General features: G+C 39.1%; 1 protein-coding gene across 1 annotated transcript in view; it reads left to right on the top strand.

Annotated features, from left to right (window-relative positions):
• The window catches only part of LOC146609243 (major histocompatibility complex class I-related protein 1-like), a 202536-nt gene that overhangs the window by 161298 nt on the left and 25959 nt on the right, over positions 1-15279 (top strand). The gene's annotated exons all lie outside the window — the stretch shown is intronic.

Raw genomic sequence — 15279 nt, 5'->3', positions numbered from 1 at the left:
TGGCTGTAACAATGTTTTTTTGTTGTTGTTTGTTTTGTATTTATATCCTCAAACTCAAAATGAGGCTTTGAGTTTGAGGATATACTGTCGACTTTCACTGTCTGTCTCTTTAGCAGTAAGTGGCTGTTCACTGTTTGGATAGCTCCGCCTAAACAGGAAATTCAGCTGTTAGTCGTGATGTTCGGGTTTGTAAAGCTCTTAATTAATGAGGACTGTGGAGGAGAGCCTGTTTGAGCCAGGTGACAGGTGGCTCACCGGACAGACAGAAACGGATTTTTCCTTATCTGGCGAGTGTACCCAGTACCCACCTGCCTGATTTTGTTTAAACAATTATTGCACTTTCTGTAAATCCAATAATCTTCATTTCACTTCTCAAATATCACTGTGTGTGTCTCCTATATGATATATTTAACTGACATTTTTTATTGTAACAACCAACGATTTATACAGGAAAATAATGACTATTAACAAGGTTGCCCAAACTTTTGCATCCCACTGTATGTTATGCAATAAAATAATCTTTTTCTTCCCAAGCAAATCCAGAAGGTTTACAACATAACAGCCCACTACTACTCACACCACAAATATAACTAAGTTTCTTACTGAAGCACAATCGAGAATCCCATCAGCACATCTGGAGGGAAAATCGGTTGAAGTGTGAAGGAGGGGAAAAAAAGCAGGCCCCAACGAAGAGATGCCACATTTTTTGGAGACCTGTTAGTTTCCTCAGATCAGCTCACTGACTGGATTACTTCATATAAGAACTAAGGAAATGCACAGCCCAAATGTAAGTGAAGGAGACAGTAACTTGGAGTTTTGGGGTTATTTTTTCCTGCCTACATGCTGATGAATGTTAGGATTTCCAGTTGTCTTTGGTGAGAAACAAATATGTTTGTGGTGTGATACGTTTGTAGTAACTTGTGATGTTGTGAACTGTTTGGCTGTATTTTATTGCATAAAATAGCGCTGATCGCATCTTGTGAACATCTTTTTTTGAAAGTGGACAATATATCCTTGGCATCTTAACATAAAACTTATTGTTGCAGCCAGGAACACCACAAAAAGTGATCCCCTTAACATAATTTTTAGTTTTAGTGTCGTTATTTTCCTCTGAGTTATCAATTCTGCCACTAGTAAGCTAGCATAAACTAATATACAGTGGCTTGCAAAAGTATTCGGCCCCCTTGAACTTTTCCACATTTTGTCACATTACCGCCACAAACATGAATCAATTTTATTGGAATTCCACGTGAAAGACCAACACAAAGTGGTGCACACGTGAGAAGTGGAACGAAAATCATACATGATTCAAAACATTTTTTACAAATAAATAACTGAAAAGTGGGGTGTGCGTAATTATTCAGCCCCCTTTGGTCTGAGTGCAGACTGCCTGATGAGTGCTAATGATTAAATAGAGTGCACCTGTGTATAATCTAATGTCAGCACAAATGCAGCTGTTCTGTGACATCCTCGGAGGTTGTCTAAGAGAATATTGGGAGCAACCACACCATGAAATCCAACGAACACACCAAACAGGTCAGGGATAAAGTTATTGAGAAATTTAAAGCAGGCTTAGGCCTGCAGTAATCTGTTTGTGACTGTAATGTGACAAAATGTGGGAAAGTTCAAGGGGGCCGAATATTTTGGAAGCCACTGTAAGTCTATTAGCCCCAACCAACCAGCTACATGTGGTCACATTCAGTACTGACAGAAGATTGCGCTAAGCATGTTTCTCAGACTTTAATTTTGAACACTGATTTCTTAAATCCAACTTACATCTATGTCAGTTTGTGAGAGCAAGGCTCAGTGGTGTGAATTAGCCTTTATATGTGTAGCATTTCATTAACCCCTTTAAGGTTGAAATAAATGGAAGAATTTAAAAAAAAAAAATTTTTATTGGTGGTTTTTTAATTTGTTGGGATTCGCGACATGACTTGCCTTCTCTGTTAATTTCAGGCGAACACCAGCTTCCTTGTAAGTACAACTAAATTTTATTCTGTCATGCTTTCATTTCAACATTATTTCTTGCCTTCTGCTACAGTCACACTAGGCTACAATTCACACTGGCTCACCCAAACAAACAGTAGTTAGCGACCGTTGTGGAATCAAAATTACTGCGATCACATGCAATCAATTTGCAATCTCTGTGCCTTTGAAATTATCGCTTTGAAGATGGGGACCACTCCAAACAAACTTTGGTGCATCAAAACAGCAATAACAGAGCAATAAAACTGAGTCAATCTGCTACCAGTCTTCAGTTGAATGGGATTAGGTTGGCAATTGCATGTTTGCAATAATATGGCGATTAAGTGTGAGATTTCAAATATGTCGCTGTCGGTTGCAAATCTGTTACTGTCTAAATCAGAATTGTAGTGTTGTACCCTAAAAATGCTGTAAAACATGTTACAGATCCAGGAAAATAAAATCCCTCATCAATCAAAGCAGACCGCTTTCTTATTGTGTTTGATTCCAAATATCTGAAAAGGAAAGTGTCAGGGGTTGGGTCTGTGACTCAACGCTTTCAGTTGGTTTGGTTTTGTCTTTTATTATAATTTGAAGATAACATGGAGTTTTTGGATTATTATTAATTGGCCGTGAATTTTAGTTTAGTCTGTTTCACCCAGGCCTTCTGTGCTAGTTGTTATATATTTCTTCTCCGCGTGTTTCATGTTGTCAAGCCTGTGTTGTCATGTCTACGTCTCTCCATTTTTTTCCTCTTTTATACTGAAAGTCTTGTTTCTTTGTTCAAAGTGTGTAGTTTTACTCTTCTCCTGTGATATCATTAGCTGTGTCCCAATTCAGTGTCTGCATCCTTGGGAGGGTCCTCCGAAGCCTGATAAAGCCGGAAGTGAGAGGCTTGTGAAATTGGGCCGTCTAGCCTCTGTCGCACTGCTAAGGTTGCCTAGCAACCATGATACTAACAGTTGGAAATATTTCATACAGCTTTGTTTGACAGAAATAAAGGAGATTTTTTTTTGTTCATCTATTTGTTTTTGTTATGCTTTGTTTGATTTGACAAGTATCTGAGGCTGAGACCATGGGACTGTAAAAACATGATTGTTGGGCTTCATTTCCATATAGAACAGTCATTTTAAGATTAGTTAGTTAATGACAATTAGCTAATGTTGTTCATGACACTAGTGTCATCTCACTTTGGTAATGTAAATATAATATGGCCAATATTAAATTTATTATTATATTAATCATTATTAGTTGTTACAGCAGTGAACTCGAACTCCATGTCAAATACTGAGTTTCAGTAAAGATTCAAGTTTCAGTTATTTATGTTTCCTATCACCTTAAATCTTCACTCAAAGACAAGTATCTTTTATAGTGTGTATATATAGATGTATTATATATAAAAGACAAATATTGTTCTATTATTATGCGGCATTACTAAATTTGGCTCAATGCTTACATATGTGTAAAAAGAAAACTTACGAGCTGTGATAACGGTTTCTGATAAAATCAAGAGCAGACTCATATAGTAAATATTCCTTTAATGAGTGAGAAAATCATTGCATATCATAACTGCTTTAAGTCATACAGAATAGATATCCGAGCCTTAAACAGGCTGACCTCTGCTAAATGGGTCAAACTGGGCAGAAAGGATACAAACAAGTGCTGTCAATAGATTAAAAAAATTAACTAATTCATTGCACAAATGTCTGTAATTAATTACGATTATTTGCAATTACTTGATCAATAGCCTGATTGCATTACATTTTTTCAGCTTTATATTTAAGCTTGTAGCTGACACTTATGCAATATAATGAAGCAAATGCAGAATAAACACAATGTATTTGAATAGTTTTCTTCAATCTTTTAACACAGGTTCTCTCCTGAGAAAAACATCTTTAAAAAAACAACTATATCCTAATAGTTAAGTATACACTAATATTTAATATATATTAGTGCTGTCAAACAATTAAAATGTTTAATTAGATTCATCACAGGATTACTGTGGATTAATTTTGATTGATCACTATTAATTTCATTCATTTTTATTCCATATTAGTCGCATTTCATTTTGCATGAGCAAACAGACTCGAGAAAAAAAGGGAAAATATATCCACTTAACATGTTTATTCAACATCTTGAACATTCATGTTAACAAAAACTCTGTAAACATTTATCCACTCTCTTTCTGTCCCTCTTGGGGAGGCACCAAACAAGGAACCAAAGCTATGGCTGAGTGGTTTGTTGCAAGCTGGGTGACAGGTTAGCCAAAGTCCTAGCAGCATCCCCTGTTAATGTATGCTTCGCATCAATGTGATATTTTAAGCTGGAAGTGCTTCAGTGAAAAGAAAATTCCTTCTTGCACAATACTTTATGTTGGTTGACTGTTCCGTCTTGCTACTTTTTTAAATACTCAAATTTCCCATTGAGCGGGCCAATGTGCATTTATCATGATCCATATTGAGTTGATTGGTTTCTGTTGCCCGTCACTACCAGATAATCTGCCCATTTGCACATGTGCGAAGGTAACTCTACTTGGACAAACTGCCCAAAATGCGTTGGCAGAAACATTTCAGGGATTTTGAGTCATTCTGCAATCCAGATGCATTAATTGAGTTAAAAATTTTAATCACGTTGATCGTGATGGTGGATGGTGGATTTGCGTTAATGTGCTAATTTTGACAGCACTAATACAAACACATAACATCCTTATAGAATATGATGTAACACTATAGATCAACTTACCTCAAAATATATAAAGCATATAAACAATTACAGCAATATGATGCAACAAACACAGCAGTACTACTAATCCAAAATACTCAAAGCTTCATAGAACTGAAACAAACATTTATTTTTAGCTCCATTCTGCTGCTGATACATACTTTAGGTTTCTGAATATTAAACTTGTTGCTACCTTTCATAGTGTGTAACTTGAAGGCCCTGAGTACTTTCTCCCACACTGAAAACACTGGGATGATCACATTATTTGAACATTACCTAATAAGACAAACAATTAGTTATTTTAAACTTTTTTAGCAGTCCTTCACAAACAGGGAACAGTGTCTATTCTCTCCATCTGTCAGGTGCTGCTGGCTCTTCCTCCTCCTCTTCCTCACACACTGCTGAGTTTGTCCTGATGGATCATCAGGGGTGCAAAGCCTCACAGATGATGTGCAGCAGTGGGTCCCTCAGTCTGTCCTCACTCTGGACACTTTCAGTTGTCACACATGGAAATCAAATGTGTGATAAGCTGCAGGATTCAAACACAAGTGTAACTTATAAATACATGTTCATGCTTTTATTACACAATCAGAGAGAAAGAAAAAGAGAGAGAGTGCAGGGCAGATAGACAGGTGACAGTCTCAGGTGTATACACTGCTACAAAACAGCACAAGAGAAGGAGGATTTAGTGTTTGTGTTATTACGAGTGCTAAACAAGAAGAGTTCCCAGATGGTACAGTGGACACATATGTGACTCCTGTGATTAAAGCATCTTTCTTTCAGCTTAATGAGTGAACTGTCAGCTCGTTCAAACACACGTTAAAGCCCGTTTGGCTCGACACCACCGAACAGAGGCAGTGAATCCTGCTTGTGCCGTGATATTCAGGACTGCAAACCGAGCAGCATCACTGACTTTCAGCTTGTTGTGTTTGTGGATATATGACTGACTTTAATTATCCATTAAATCATCAGATTCTCTGTAAGATTAAGGTCAACTATTGAACGGCGTATATTTTAAAGTAAAGGCTTTAAAACCAATTTAACTTTGAAAGTTCTAACATCACTAATGTCACATAACTTTGGCCAACAGTTATGTTTTAATGTTCTTCATTATTAAACATTTGCGCATAAATAAGTGACATAATATTCAGTACTTACTTTTAAAAGTTTACTCTTCGGCCTCCCCGCGCCAAACATTTTTTTTTTCTTCAAAAAAAATTATCCACAGCCACGGCCACACTATGAATTCTGGGATAGGTTGGGCCACAAAGGATACAACCGACCCATCCTTCAAATTCAGGGAAATCAAGGACGCATTTGTCAGCTGCTTTTAGAGCAGACTTCGAATTGTGACATCCTTCTTCGCGTTGCTGTGACGTAATAGGCTTTCAAATGCGGCCTCCGAAGGATGCAGACCCTGAATTGGGACACAGTTACTATGTTCATTTGTGTCAGCTGTTTCCCCGTGTGTTTCCACGTCCCCTGATCACGTCCTGTGTATTTGTGTTTCCTTCATTCTGTGTCAGGTCGTCTATTTTCCTTCCTCCATTTTACTTCAGGTTTAAAGTTTGTCATGATTCTGTTCGGGGCATGTCCAAGTTTCATGTTCACGTTTCCTCTTCATAGTTCACCAGATGTGCCTGTTCAGATTCTTGTTCGTGTCACTTTTATCATAGTCGTCAGAATTTAGGTTTTCCCAGTTCAGGTTTTAGTTTATTGTTTGCTTTTACTTGCTTTTCTGCCTGTTTTCAGCCTGGATAAATGGCTAGCTTTTTATTTGAAACTCTCCTTCAGTTCCATCTCCTTCAGTGTCTGCATTTGGGTCCCACTATTCTCTCCACACACAGTCAGCTCGCTGACCATGTCAGTAAATGTGAGACGTGAGAATTTCGTGTATTAATTTAAGTAACCCGAACATTCCTTTCCACACTCCCTTCAGTGATCTTTTTTGGCTGTGTGTTCACAGATTTGAGGCATCCAGCCCTCCCAATTACACACTACTTTTTTCCCCTTTCATTTTAAATTATTATCTAACACTAAATTCAAGACCAAAAACCATGTCTTATTTATGTTTATCATCCAGTAAATTTTCTTTCACAAACCTTGAAAGTCACTCACATTTATGTGATTCTTTGCATAAATTTTAATTTTACTCTAGTGTGATTGAGGCCTTCACTAGACTTTATACTGCATTTACACAGTTTGTTTCTGATCTTACAGATTTGGACAATGAAACTGAGCTTTCTGAGACTCTAACTTACTAAGTTTCCTCATGGAAAGTCTTTGGTATGTGTCAGATACAGCTAAATGTTAGTAAGAATGTATTTTTTCCCACAAACATGAAGCAACTATGTATGATAAATAGCTGATTAAAAATACAATGAATGGACAATAGTAAATTCACTCCCTCTCCTGCACTCTCTCAAGTAAGCTCCGTGTTCATGCAATATATGTTTGTATGTAATGCATGTTGTTAAATTTGTAATTATAGGTTTTATTTGGCATTTGATGCTTTACAATATTATGAATTACAAATTTATTTATATATATATATATATATATATATATATATATATAATATCTGAATAAGGGTTTAACCATGCTACTGTAGTCTGTTTGTTAATGAAGGTGGTTTCACTAAGCAGCAATCGCCATGCTAAGAACACAGGTCTAAAGGCCCTTTCACATTGGATGCGGCATGCACCGCTAACTAGAGTGAAAGACCCAAAATGCCTTTCTTTGTTTTGGGTCTTTCACACTCTCTGCTGTGCTCTGCCTGTACGTCATTTTTGTGTGGATGCCGTAGGCACTATTGAGATCCTGTTTCTCTTTATTCTTTATTCCACTATTTACTAGTTGCTTCCATACACTTTTTGGCACTCAACTACTCCCACAGTTTTCATCTGATTTTCGCCATTCAGCTCAGCTTTCTCAGCTGTTTTCAGAAAAAACTATTTTCGGCAGAAATTATGCTGATTGAACTCTTTTCAGCAGAAATTATGCTGATTGAACTCTTTTCAGCAGAAATTATGCTGATTGAACTCTTATCAGCACAATTCTCAGCCGCTTCTGCTCATTTCAGCACAATTGTCAGTCTCTCCACCTCGTCTTTCTGAGAAAGAGTTTGGCGCAGTGAGATGAATAGCTGCCTTAAGACCAGAAGGGCCAGGTTTGAATCCTGCTCAGGGCAACATTTTTTTTTCTACTTTTTCAGCTTTTTTCAGCAGACATCTTCAGCGTTAAGGCATCCACACAGCATTTTCGCTGGAAATGCAAATTTTTCTAGTTCTGAAAGTTGCTTCCGTACGTTTTTTGGACGTTAACTACTCCCTCAGTTTTCAGCCGATTTTCTCCGTTCAAACTTTAAAAAATTCTGCTGTTTCTGCTAATGGGTGCTATGACTTTTGGTGCTCATAACTTCTATACTTTTTGAGATATTGAATTTCTTTGCAATATTTTTTGCCCATTTCTGCCATATTATCAGTGGCCTCACTGATTTTCCTTGCCGGGTTGACCTGTATTTTAGCTCAGTGAGTTGAGCATCCGTTCTCAGACTGGGAGGCCCGGGTTCAAATCCCGCTTATGGCAAAATTTCTTTCAGTTAACTGTTAAACTTTTTTAACTCTTTTCAACACAAATTTCAGCTTTTTCACCCCTTTTCAGCAAGAAATAGAAATGAATGAGCCACGTCCTATGTGAAAGGGCCTTAGTCAAGCCAGTGTGATGTTTACTTGTGCACTACAAATGTAATGCTCTAAATTAAAAATTTTCAGTAAAGCCACTTTGTAATACTGCACTTAACAACTGTAACATAATGGTTCTGGCTTATGTAATGCTAATTGTCTATTTGTGCATTGCATTATACAATGATACATATTAATGTATCAAAATTCAGTTTTTAAGATTATACCAAATCAAAACAAAAGTCTGCTGTATACTGTCAGGTAAAAAATATAAAACCTTAAATATTTTTGCAAAAAAACAGAAACAACATCAGCCCCCACGAAAAACAAAACAAAAAACATCTCTCTAGATACAAACTAAATCCATGGCCACCTGTATTCCTTTTGTGGAGACTTACACACATATTGGCTTGATAGCAGACTTTTGCTTTAGATTTTTAATCAATAGAAATCTGTCTAGGCTTTCATTAAATCAATAAAGGATGTCTTCTTCCAGCTAAAACTATTGTCAAATTTGGATTCGTCTCTCTCGGAAATGTCTATATTGTTGTGCTCCTTCAACAACAGTTAAGCTTTTTAACAAAGAGTGTTAGTTTTATTACTGAAGTCCAAGTTACACTAGTCATGTAACACAGAATCTGCCACATTGGGCACAGTCCATAACTTAATAACAAAAATGTATTAAAATTATTCATGGAAATCTGTGTAAGCGGGTTTTATTTCTTCAGCTATATAGTTTTCCTTACCATGTTTATTTTTTTAAATGTTTTAAAATACATGAATTGTTAATATCAGAGCTGAGAAGTCAGCTGCATGGGTCAAGATTTGCAACTACAAAAGCTGCAACTGAGATGCAGACAAACAAATCTTGTCCCATTTACTTTAAGCCTACATTTATATTTCTCATCACCAGTGTTGGGGAGTACATGTACCGGCGTTACGTATTTAAAATACGAGCAACCGTTACAGTTACCGTTTAAAAGGGTAGTATTCAGAATACAGTTACTTTGTTGAAATAAAGGGATTACATGGCGGTCTTTTCCTGTTTCATATATTAGGCTATGCCCTCTCTATTTTTGGTAATTCCACACTGGTGGAAACCCAAACAAAACCTGCATTTAGAGGCTTTAATGCCTGTGTCTCAATCTCACGGCCCATGTCACCAATAGTTGCATAATGACATGAAGAAATATTTTTTTTTAATTATTCAAAAAATGATTTAATATGAAGGCAATAGGCAGACTGTTACAGGCACAGCTCTAAAGAATGTAGCCTCATGGGCAGCGAATAGTTTTGTATACGAGATCGCTGCAAAAAGTGCAGCATTACCTAATGTCCACCCTACTGTTACTACTAATATATTATGTAATCCAAAGTATTCAGAATAGTTTACAAAATACCTTTTGGGGCATGTATTCTGTAATCTGTAGTGGAATACATTTTAAAACATTCCCAACACTGCTCATCACCAGGTTAAAAAATGAATGAGAAAATGCTTCTTGAGAAATCCCATCTTTTTTTTTTTAAAACATCTTTAGCTACAATGTACAATATGTGTGCAGATACAGTTCCAATACTAAGTCTAACTTATGCATGTTATTCCAAAGAGAGACTAACACTAATGCACAAAGAATTGCAGTTTGATCCCCAGTTTGAACGAAGTGCTATATGAATGTGTATGTTTGTGTGAAATGCTGAACTTGACTTGCAGTGTACTTTCAGTGGTTTGTATTATTCATGCCTGTTATGTATTCTAATATCTAGCCATCCAAAAATGTCAACCTTCGTTAATTTTTGCCTCAGTATACAAAAAGGACTGACAATCTAATGGAGAAACAAAACACTGTTACGTCACCAAGATGGAAGTATAAGGGAGGGTTTGGGAAGCAACAATGAATAAAGCTGAGAGAGAAAATAAAGAAGTGAAACAATGCAAAAATGATTAAATTTTAAACTTTATTCTCAATACAAAGATACAGCAACATAGGGTGGTATATCCCCCCCAAAAAACAACCAAAAAAAAAGCATAACACAAATTCACCTATCTAAAGGGAAGAAAACTACTAAAATGCACTTCCGTGGCTTACACTATCCACTAGTACCTGTCGAGACAAAATTGATACCGCTCCCACAAACAACTCTAAAAACATCCCAACAGGCTTTGCTTTTCCTTGGCCTCAGTTTCACAAGCTAGAAGACAGCAGGGCATAACAGACAACTAGCAACAACCCGCTAGGGGGGTGCAGAGCCATTGCAAGGGGGGCACGGTATGAAAAGGAAAAAGAAAGAATGCTTGGACACTGCTAGCATAATGGACAGGTTTTTGATGTGGCTCCCACACAAACGCAAAGCAGGAGATGAAACATCGTCAAATATGTTTCCAAACCAACTTCCTTCCAGGCCAAAGACTAGAAAATATGATGAAGCATATCTTCCCTTTGGCTTCACCTGCACAACTGCCAAGGTAGGTCTCTGCGACAGAATTAGTTTTCCCTGCATCTGGAGCACGCACTGGGCTCTCCAAATCACAGACAAACAGTATCCCACATTTTTGATTTTTAGTTCACAAACACTTCTTGTAATGACTCACTACTCCTGACATTTTGGAGATGTTAGCTCTTTATACAGTAAAGTTACAGTGGGATACAAATAACATCAAGCTGATCCTGCTGAATTTTTTCCCCTTTTCCAAATCACGGACAAACAGTATCCCACAGCTCTTTATGGTTTTAAACCCATTTTGAAGCATTTTTGAAGAATGTATTGATAGCAATGTTGAACATTATTACACAGGAAAAAAACAACTACACGTAAAATAATTGCACCTTGACGCCTCTGACTTTCTAAATTTTTGGGACAAATAACTTCGTGTGTCGTGTAAAAACAGAAGATAGTAAGATTAACAGTTTTTTGTCTCTGTCATTGTAGAAATTGATCTCATGTAAACAATAACGTGGCGCACAGCGTGATGTGAAAAAAAGCACATACCTTTGACGTTGTGTGACGAACTCTGTATTCCTCGCAAAAACAGAGTTTTAAAAAATCTTCAGTTTTTGCGTTTACGCAATCCGAAACGGCCAAAGTAGGCTCTGTGGCTGGTCTATAAGTGAATATCTGATGTGGATTAGTATGGAAGGAGAGATCATACTCAGCAGCATCTATGTTGGAGCCCAGACATATTCATCTGCTAACATGGCAGATACTGCAAGGTAGATACTATCAGGGTTGAAAATTATTGATTTTTTCATTTTAATTATTAGATGAAGCTGTTTTATTATTTTATTTATACCCAATGCAATTGTGCTCATAACCGAGTTGGCGCTCCGTGTTTTGATGGTCATAAGCTTCGTCCGGTACTATGAATGGACTGAATTAATGAAGAGTGGACGTAGAGTGCAGAGGGTCCTTTTTGCTGCATGCTTACTGACAGGGGATTTTTCTAAGAATCACCCCGCAGTTCTTCAGCTTGAGACACCTGAGTTAGAAAACACAAACACTGCAGTTGTCTTTCACTCGCGAGCGCAGTCATGGACGCACGACCTGCGTCTCATCACTGTCTGCGTGCTTTATTTATACTTGTCTTTGTGTGTGTGTGTGTGTGTGTGTGTGTGTGTGTGTGTGTGTGTGTTCGTGTGTGTGTACAAATAAAACAGAGTTATTCTAAGAACTCAGAGCTGAGGTTCCCCTTTTTCTAAATCTGCATGTTCTTAGAAGAAGAGGAATCACAGAAGAGTTCATGACAGAAGTCACGTAGACATTTGCTTATTGATTAATAAAAGAGCACATTTCATGTAGCTGATCATGTATACACAATTTTCTTTTGACATTCCCTCCTGTTGATCAGAAAATGAAATGTATCAGTAAGTAACTACTTTTCTTTCTCATTCTCAGTTATTACATCATTAGTTACACTTCATCTTCATTAAACAAATAGGAAAAGAAGTCTTCATGATCTTCATCGGTTTGTGGTACATCTGCGTATGCTGTGAGTGATAAACTTATCATCTGTGAAATTACAGCTTTTAAACAAGGAATAACACAAATAAAGAAAAGCAAAATAAAACCAGGAAAACTCCATTGATTTCTGATGTTCTGGTGCTTTGTTTATTATTATCATTATAGATCTGTTTCTGTTATTCTTGGTGAGGGATCAGTTCTTAGGTTTTGGGTTCTCATGTGTGTTGCAGTTTCTGTTCAGTGTCTAGTCTGTCTCTCAGTGTCATGTCTGCATCTGGTTTAGTAATTCTTGTTTCCTGTCTTATTGTGAAAGTCTTTGTCTTATGTTAGTGTGTGCAGCTTTGCTCCCCCGTCTCGTTAGCCCTGATCTCCCCCAGCTGTGTCTCCCTTCTGTTGCCCATTCCCTCATTGGACTACCTCACCGACCGACCACAGTATGTGAGGACTCAGGGCTGTGTGTCGGACAGGGTCGTCTGCAGTACGGGGGCCCCACAGGGAACGGTTCTGGCTCCGTTCCTCTTCACCATCTACACTGCAGACTTCTCCCACAATTCCACCCAGTGCTTCCTGCAGAAGTTCTCTGATGACTCTGCAATAGTTGGCCTCATCACTGATGGGGACGACAAGGAGTACAGAGGTCTGACCCAAGACTTTGTGGACTGATGCCAGCTGAACTACCTCCAGATCAACGCCAGTAAAACCAAGGAACTGGTGTCTGTGAAGGTTCTCAGTCATCCAGGTCATCGTAGTCAAAGGAGCTTGCAAAGAAAAGCGTCTGGACTTCTTTAAGTTGCTTGAAGACGTTTCACCTCTCATCCGAGAAGCTTCTTCAGTTCTAAGGTCAAATGGTGGAGAGTCCCAGATATAAACCTAGTGGGAGTGACCCCCCACAGAGGGACAAAAGGACCCCCTGATGATCCTTTAATCGCCTGAGCCAAGGTGGGAAACTGGGCGTGGGTCCCAATCAGCCAGAGTTTCGGGTGTGTTCATTGTGAAACCTGGCCCCACCTTATCATGCGAATTCCTGAGGTCAGATGGCCCAGGATGTGAGTGGGCAGCAGCCCATCTGCATCTTAAGGATAAAGGACACTCTTTCAAGGATGCCAATGTTCACATTTTGGACAGAGAGGACAGATGGTTTGAAAGAGGAGTGAAAGAAGCCATCTATGTCCACTGTGAGCGACCATCTTTGAACAGAGGCGGGGGTTTACGACACCAACTCTCTGCCATCTATAATCCAGTTCTGAGATCCCTTCCCAGACGCCTTAACGCCCACTCACATCCTGGGCCATCTGACCTCAGGAATTCGCATGATAAGGTGGGGCCAGGTTTCACAATGAACACACCCGAAACTCTGGCTGATTGGGACCCACGCCCAGTTTCCCACCTTGGCTCAGGCGATTAGAGGATCATCAGGGGGTCCTTTTGTCCCTCTGTGGGGGGTCACTCCCACTAGGTTTATATCTGGGACTCGCCACCATTTGACCTTAGAACTGAAGAAGCTTCTCGGATGAGAGGTGAAATGTCTTCAAGCAACTTAAAGAAGTCCAGACGCTTTTCTTTGCAAGCTCCTTTGACCAAGGAACTGGTGGTAGACTTCCGCAGGCACAAGCATTCTCCACTGCAACCACTGAACATCCAAGGTATGGACATTGAGGCTGTGGACAGCTACAGGTACCTTGGTGTTCATCTGAACAATAGACTGGACTGGACTCATAACTCAGACGCCCTCTACAGGAAAGGGCAGAGCAGGCTGTACCTGCTGCGGAGACTCAGGTCGTTTGGAGTGGAGGGCCCACTCCTGAAGACCTTCTATGACTCTGTTGTGGCTTCTGCTATCTTTTATGGTGTGGTCTGCTGGGGCGGCAGCATCTCTGCTGGGGACAGGAAGAGACTGAACAGGGTGATCCGAAGGGCCAGCTCTGTTCTAGGATGCCCTCTGGACCCAGTGGAGGTGGTGAGTGACAGGAGAACGGCGGCTAAGCTGTCATCCCTGTTGGACAACATCTCCCACCCCATGCAGCAGACTGTGACAGCACTGAGCAGCTCCTTCAGTGGGAGACTGCGGCACCCACGGTGTGGGACGGAGAGATTTCGCAGGTCTTTCCTCCCCACTGCTGTCAGACTCCATAATAAAGACTTTAACTGATCAAGCACACACATCCATACATATGCAATAATACTAAGTGCAATAATCCTTTCTGTCATCGTTGTATTTTTACTCAGTTGTATATAGTATTTGTATTTGTATTCTATTTTTATCTTATTGTATATTTATTTTATTCTATTCTGTACAGTTGTGTACTGTATTTATTCTTATTGTATTCTAATTTTTGCCTCATAACTTTTGCACTGTCCACTTCCTGCTGTGACAAAACAAATTTCCCACGCGTGGGACTAATAAAGGTTATCTTATCGTATCTTATCTTATTACTACCCTGTGTATTTAAGCCCTGTGTTTTGCCATGGTCGGTGTCGCGTCGTACCATCAGATTATGCCTGTGTGTTTTTTGGTCTCAGTGTTCAGTCATCACTTCATGTTTTGTTTTCTTGCCAGCAATAAAGCTGAGGTTTTTAAATTGCATTCCGTTTTCCGAGTCCTGCATTTGGATCCTCATCTCTGCCTGCCCGCACACAGAGCCCTGACAGGCGCAGTGTTGAGCTTTTGTTACCTAGAGGCTACACAAGCCAGGAAGTACCAATGACCGGATTTGGTGTGTGGTAGTAACAGGTAGTGATGGCCAAATGAAGCTTTCCGAAGCACTGAAGCTTGTATTGAAAAATGGTTCATTACTCGAAGCTTTTCAACACAGTCCTCTCCGGTGACATCTGGTGGCGAATATTTTGAAGAGCAGCTTGAATCTGCAAAATAAAACGGACTGCTCAATCATCACTGCTCACTCAAGAGTGGAGTTCTCTCCGATATTGGGCCACCATTCCGTTGCTTTGAACATGT

The sequence above is a fragment of the Diplotaxodon limnothrissa genome, linkage group LG22 (assembly GCF_057381915.1).
Source record: "Diplotaxodon limnothrissa isolate DT_005_m linkage group LG22, D_limnothrissa_male_GT1.1, whole genome shotgun sequence".
NCBI classification, from domain to species: Eukaryota; Metazoa; Chordata; class Actinopteri; order Cichliformes; family Cichlidae; genus Diplotaxodon; species Diplotaxodon limnothrissa.
Note: the sequence above shows the minus strand (reverse complement) of the source record. Positions and strands in the feature narration are given on the sequence as shown.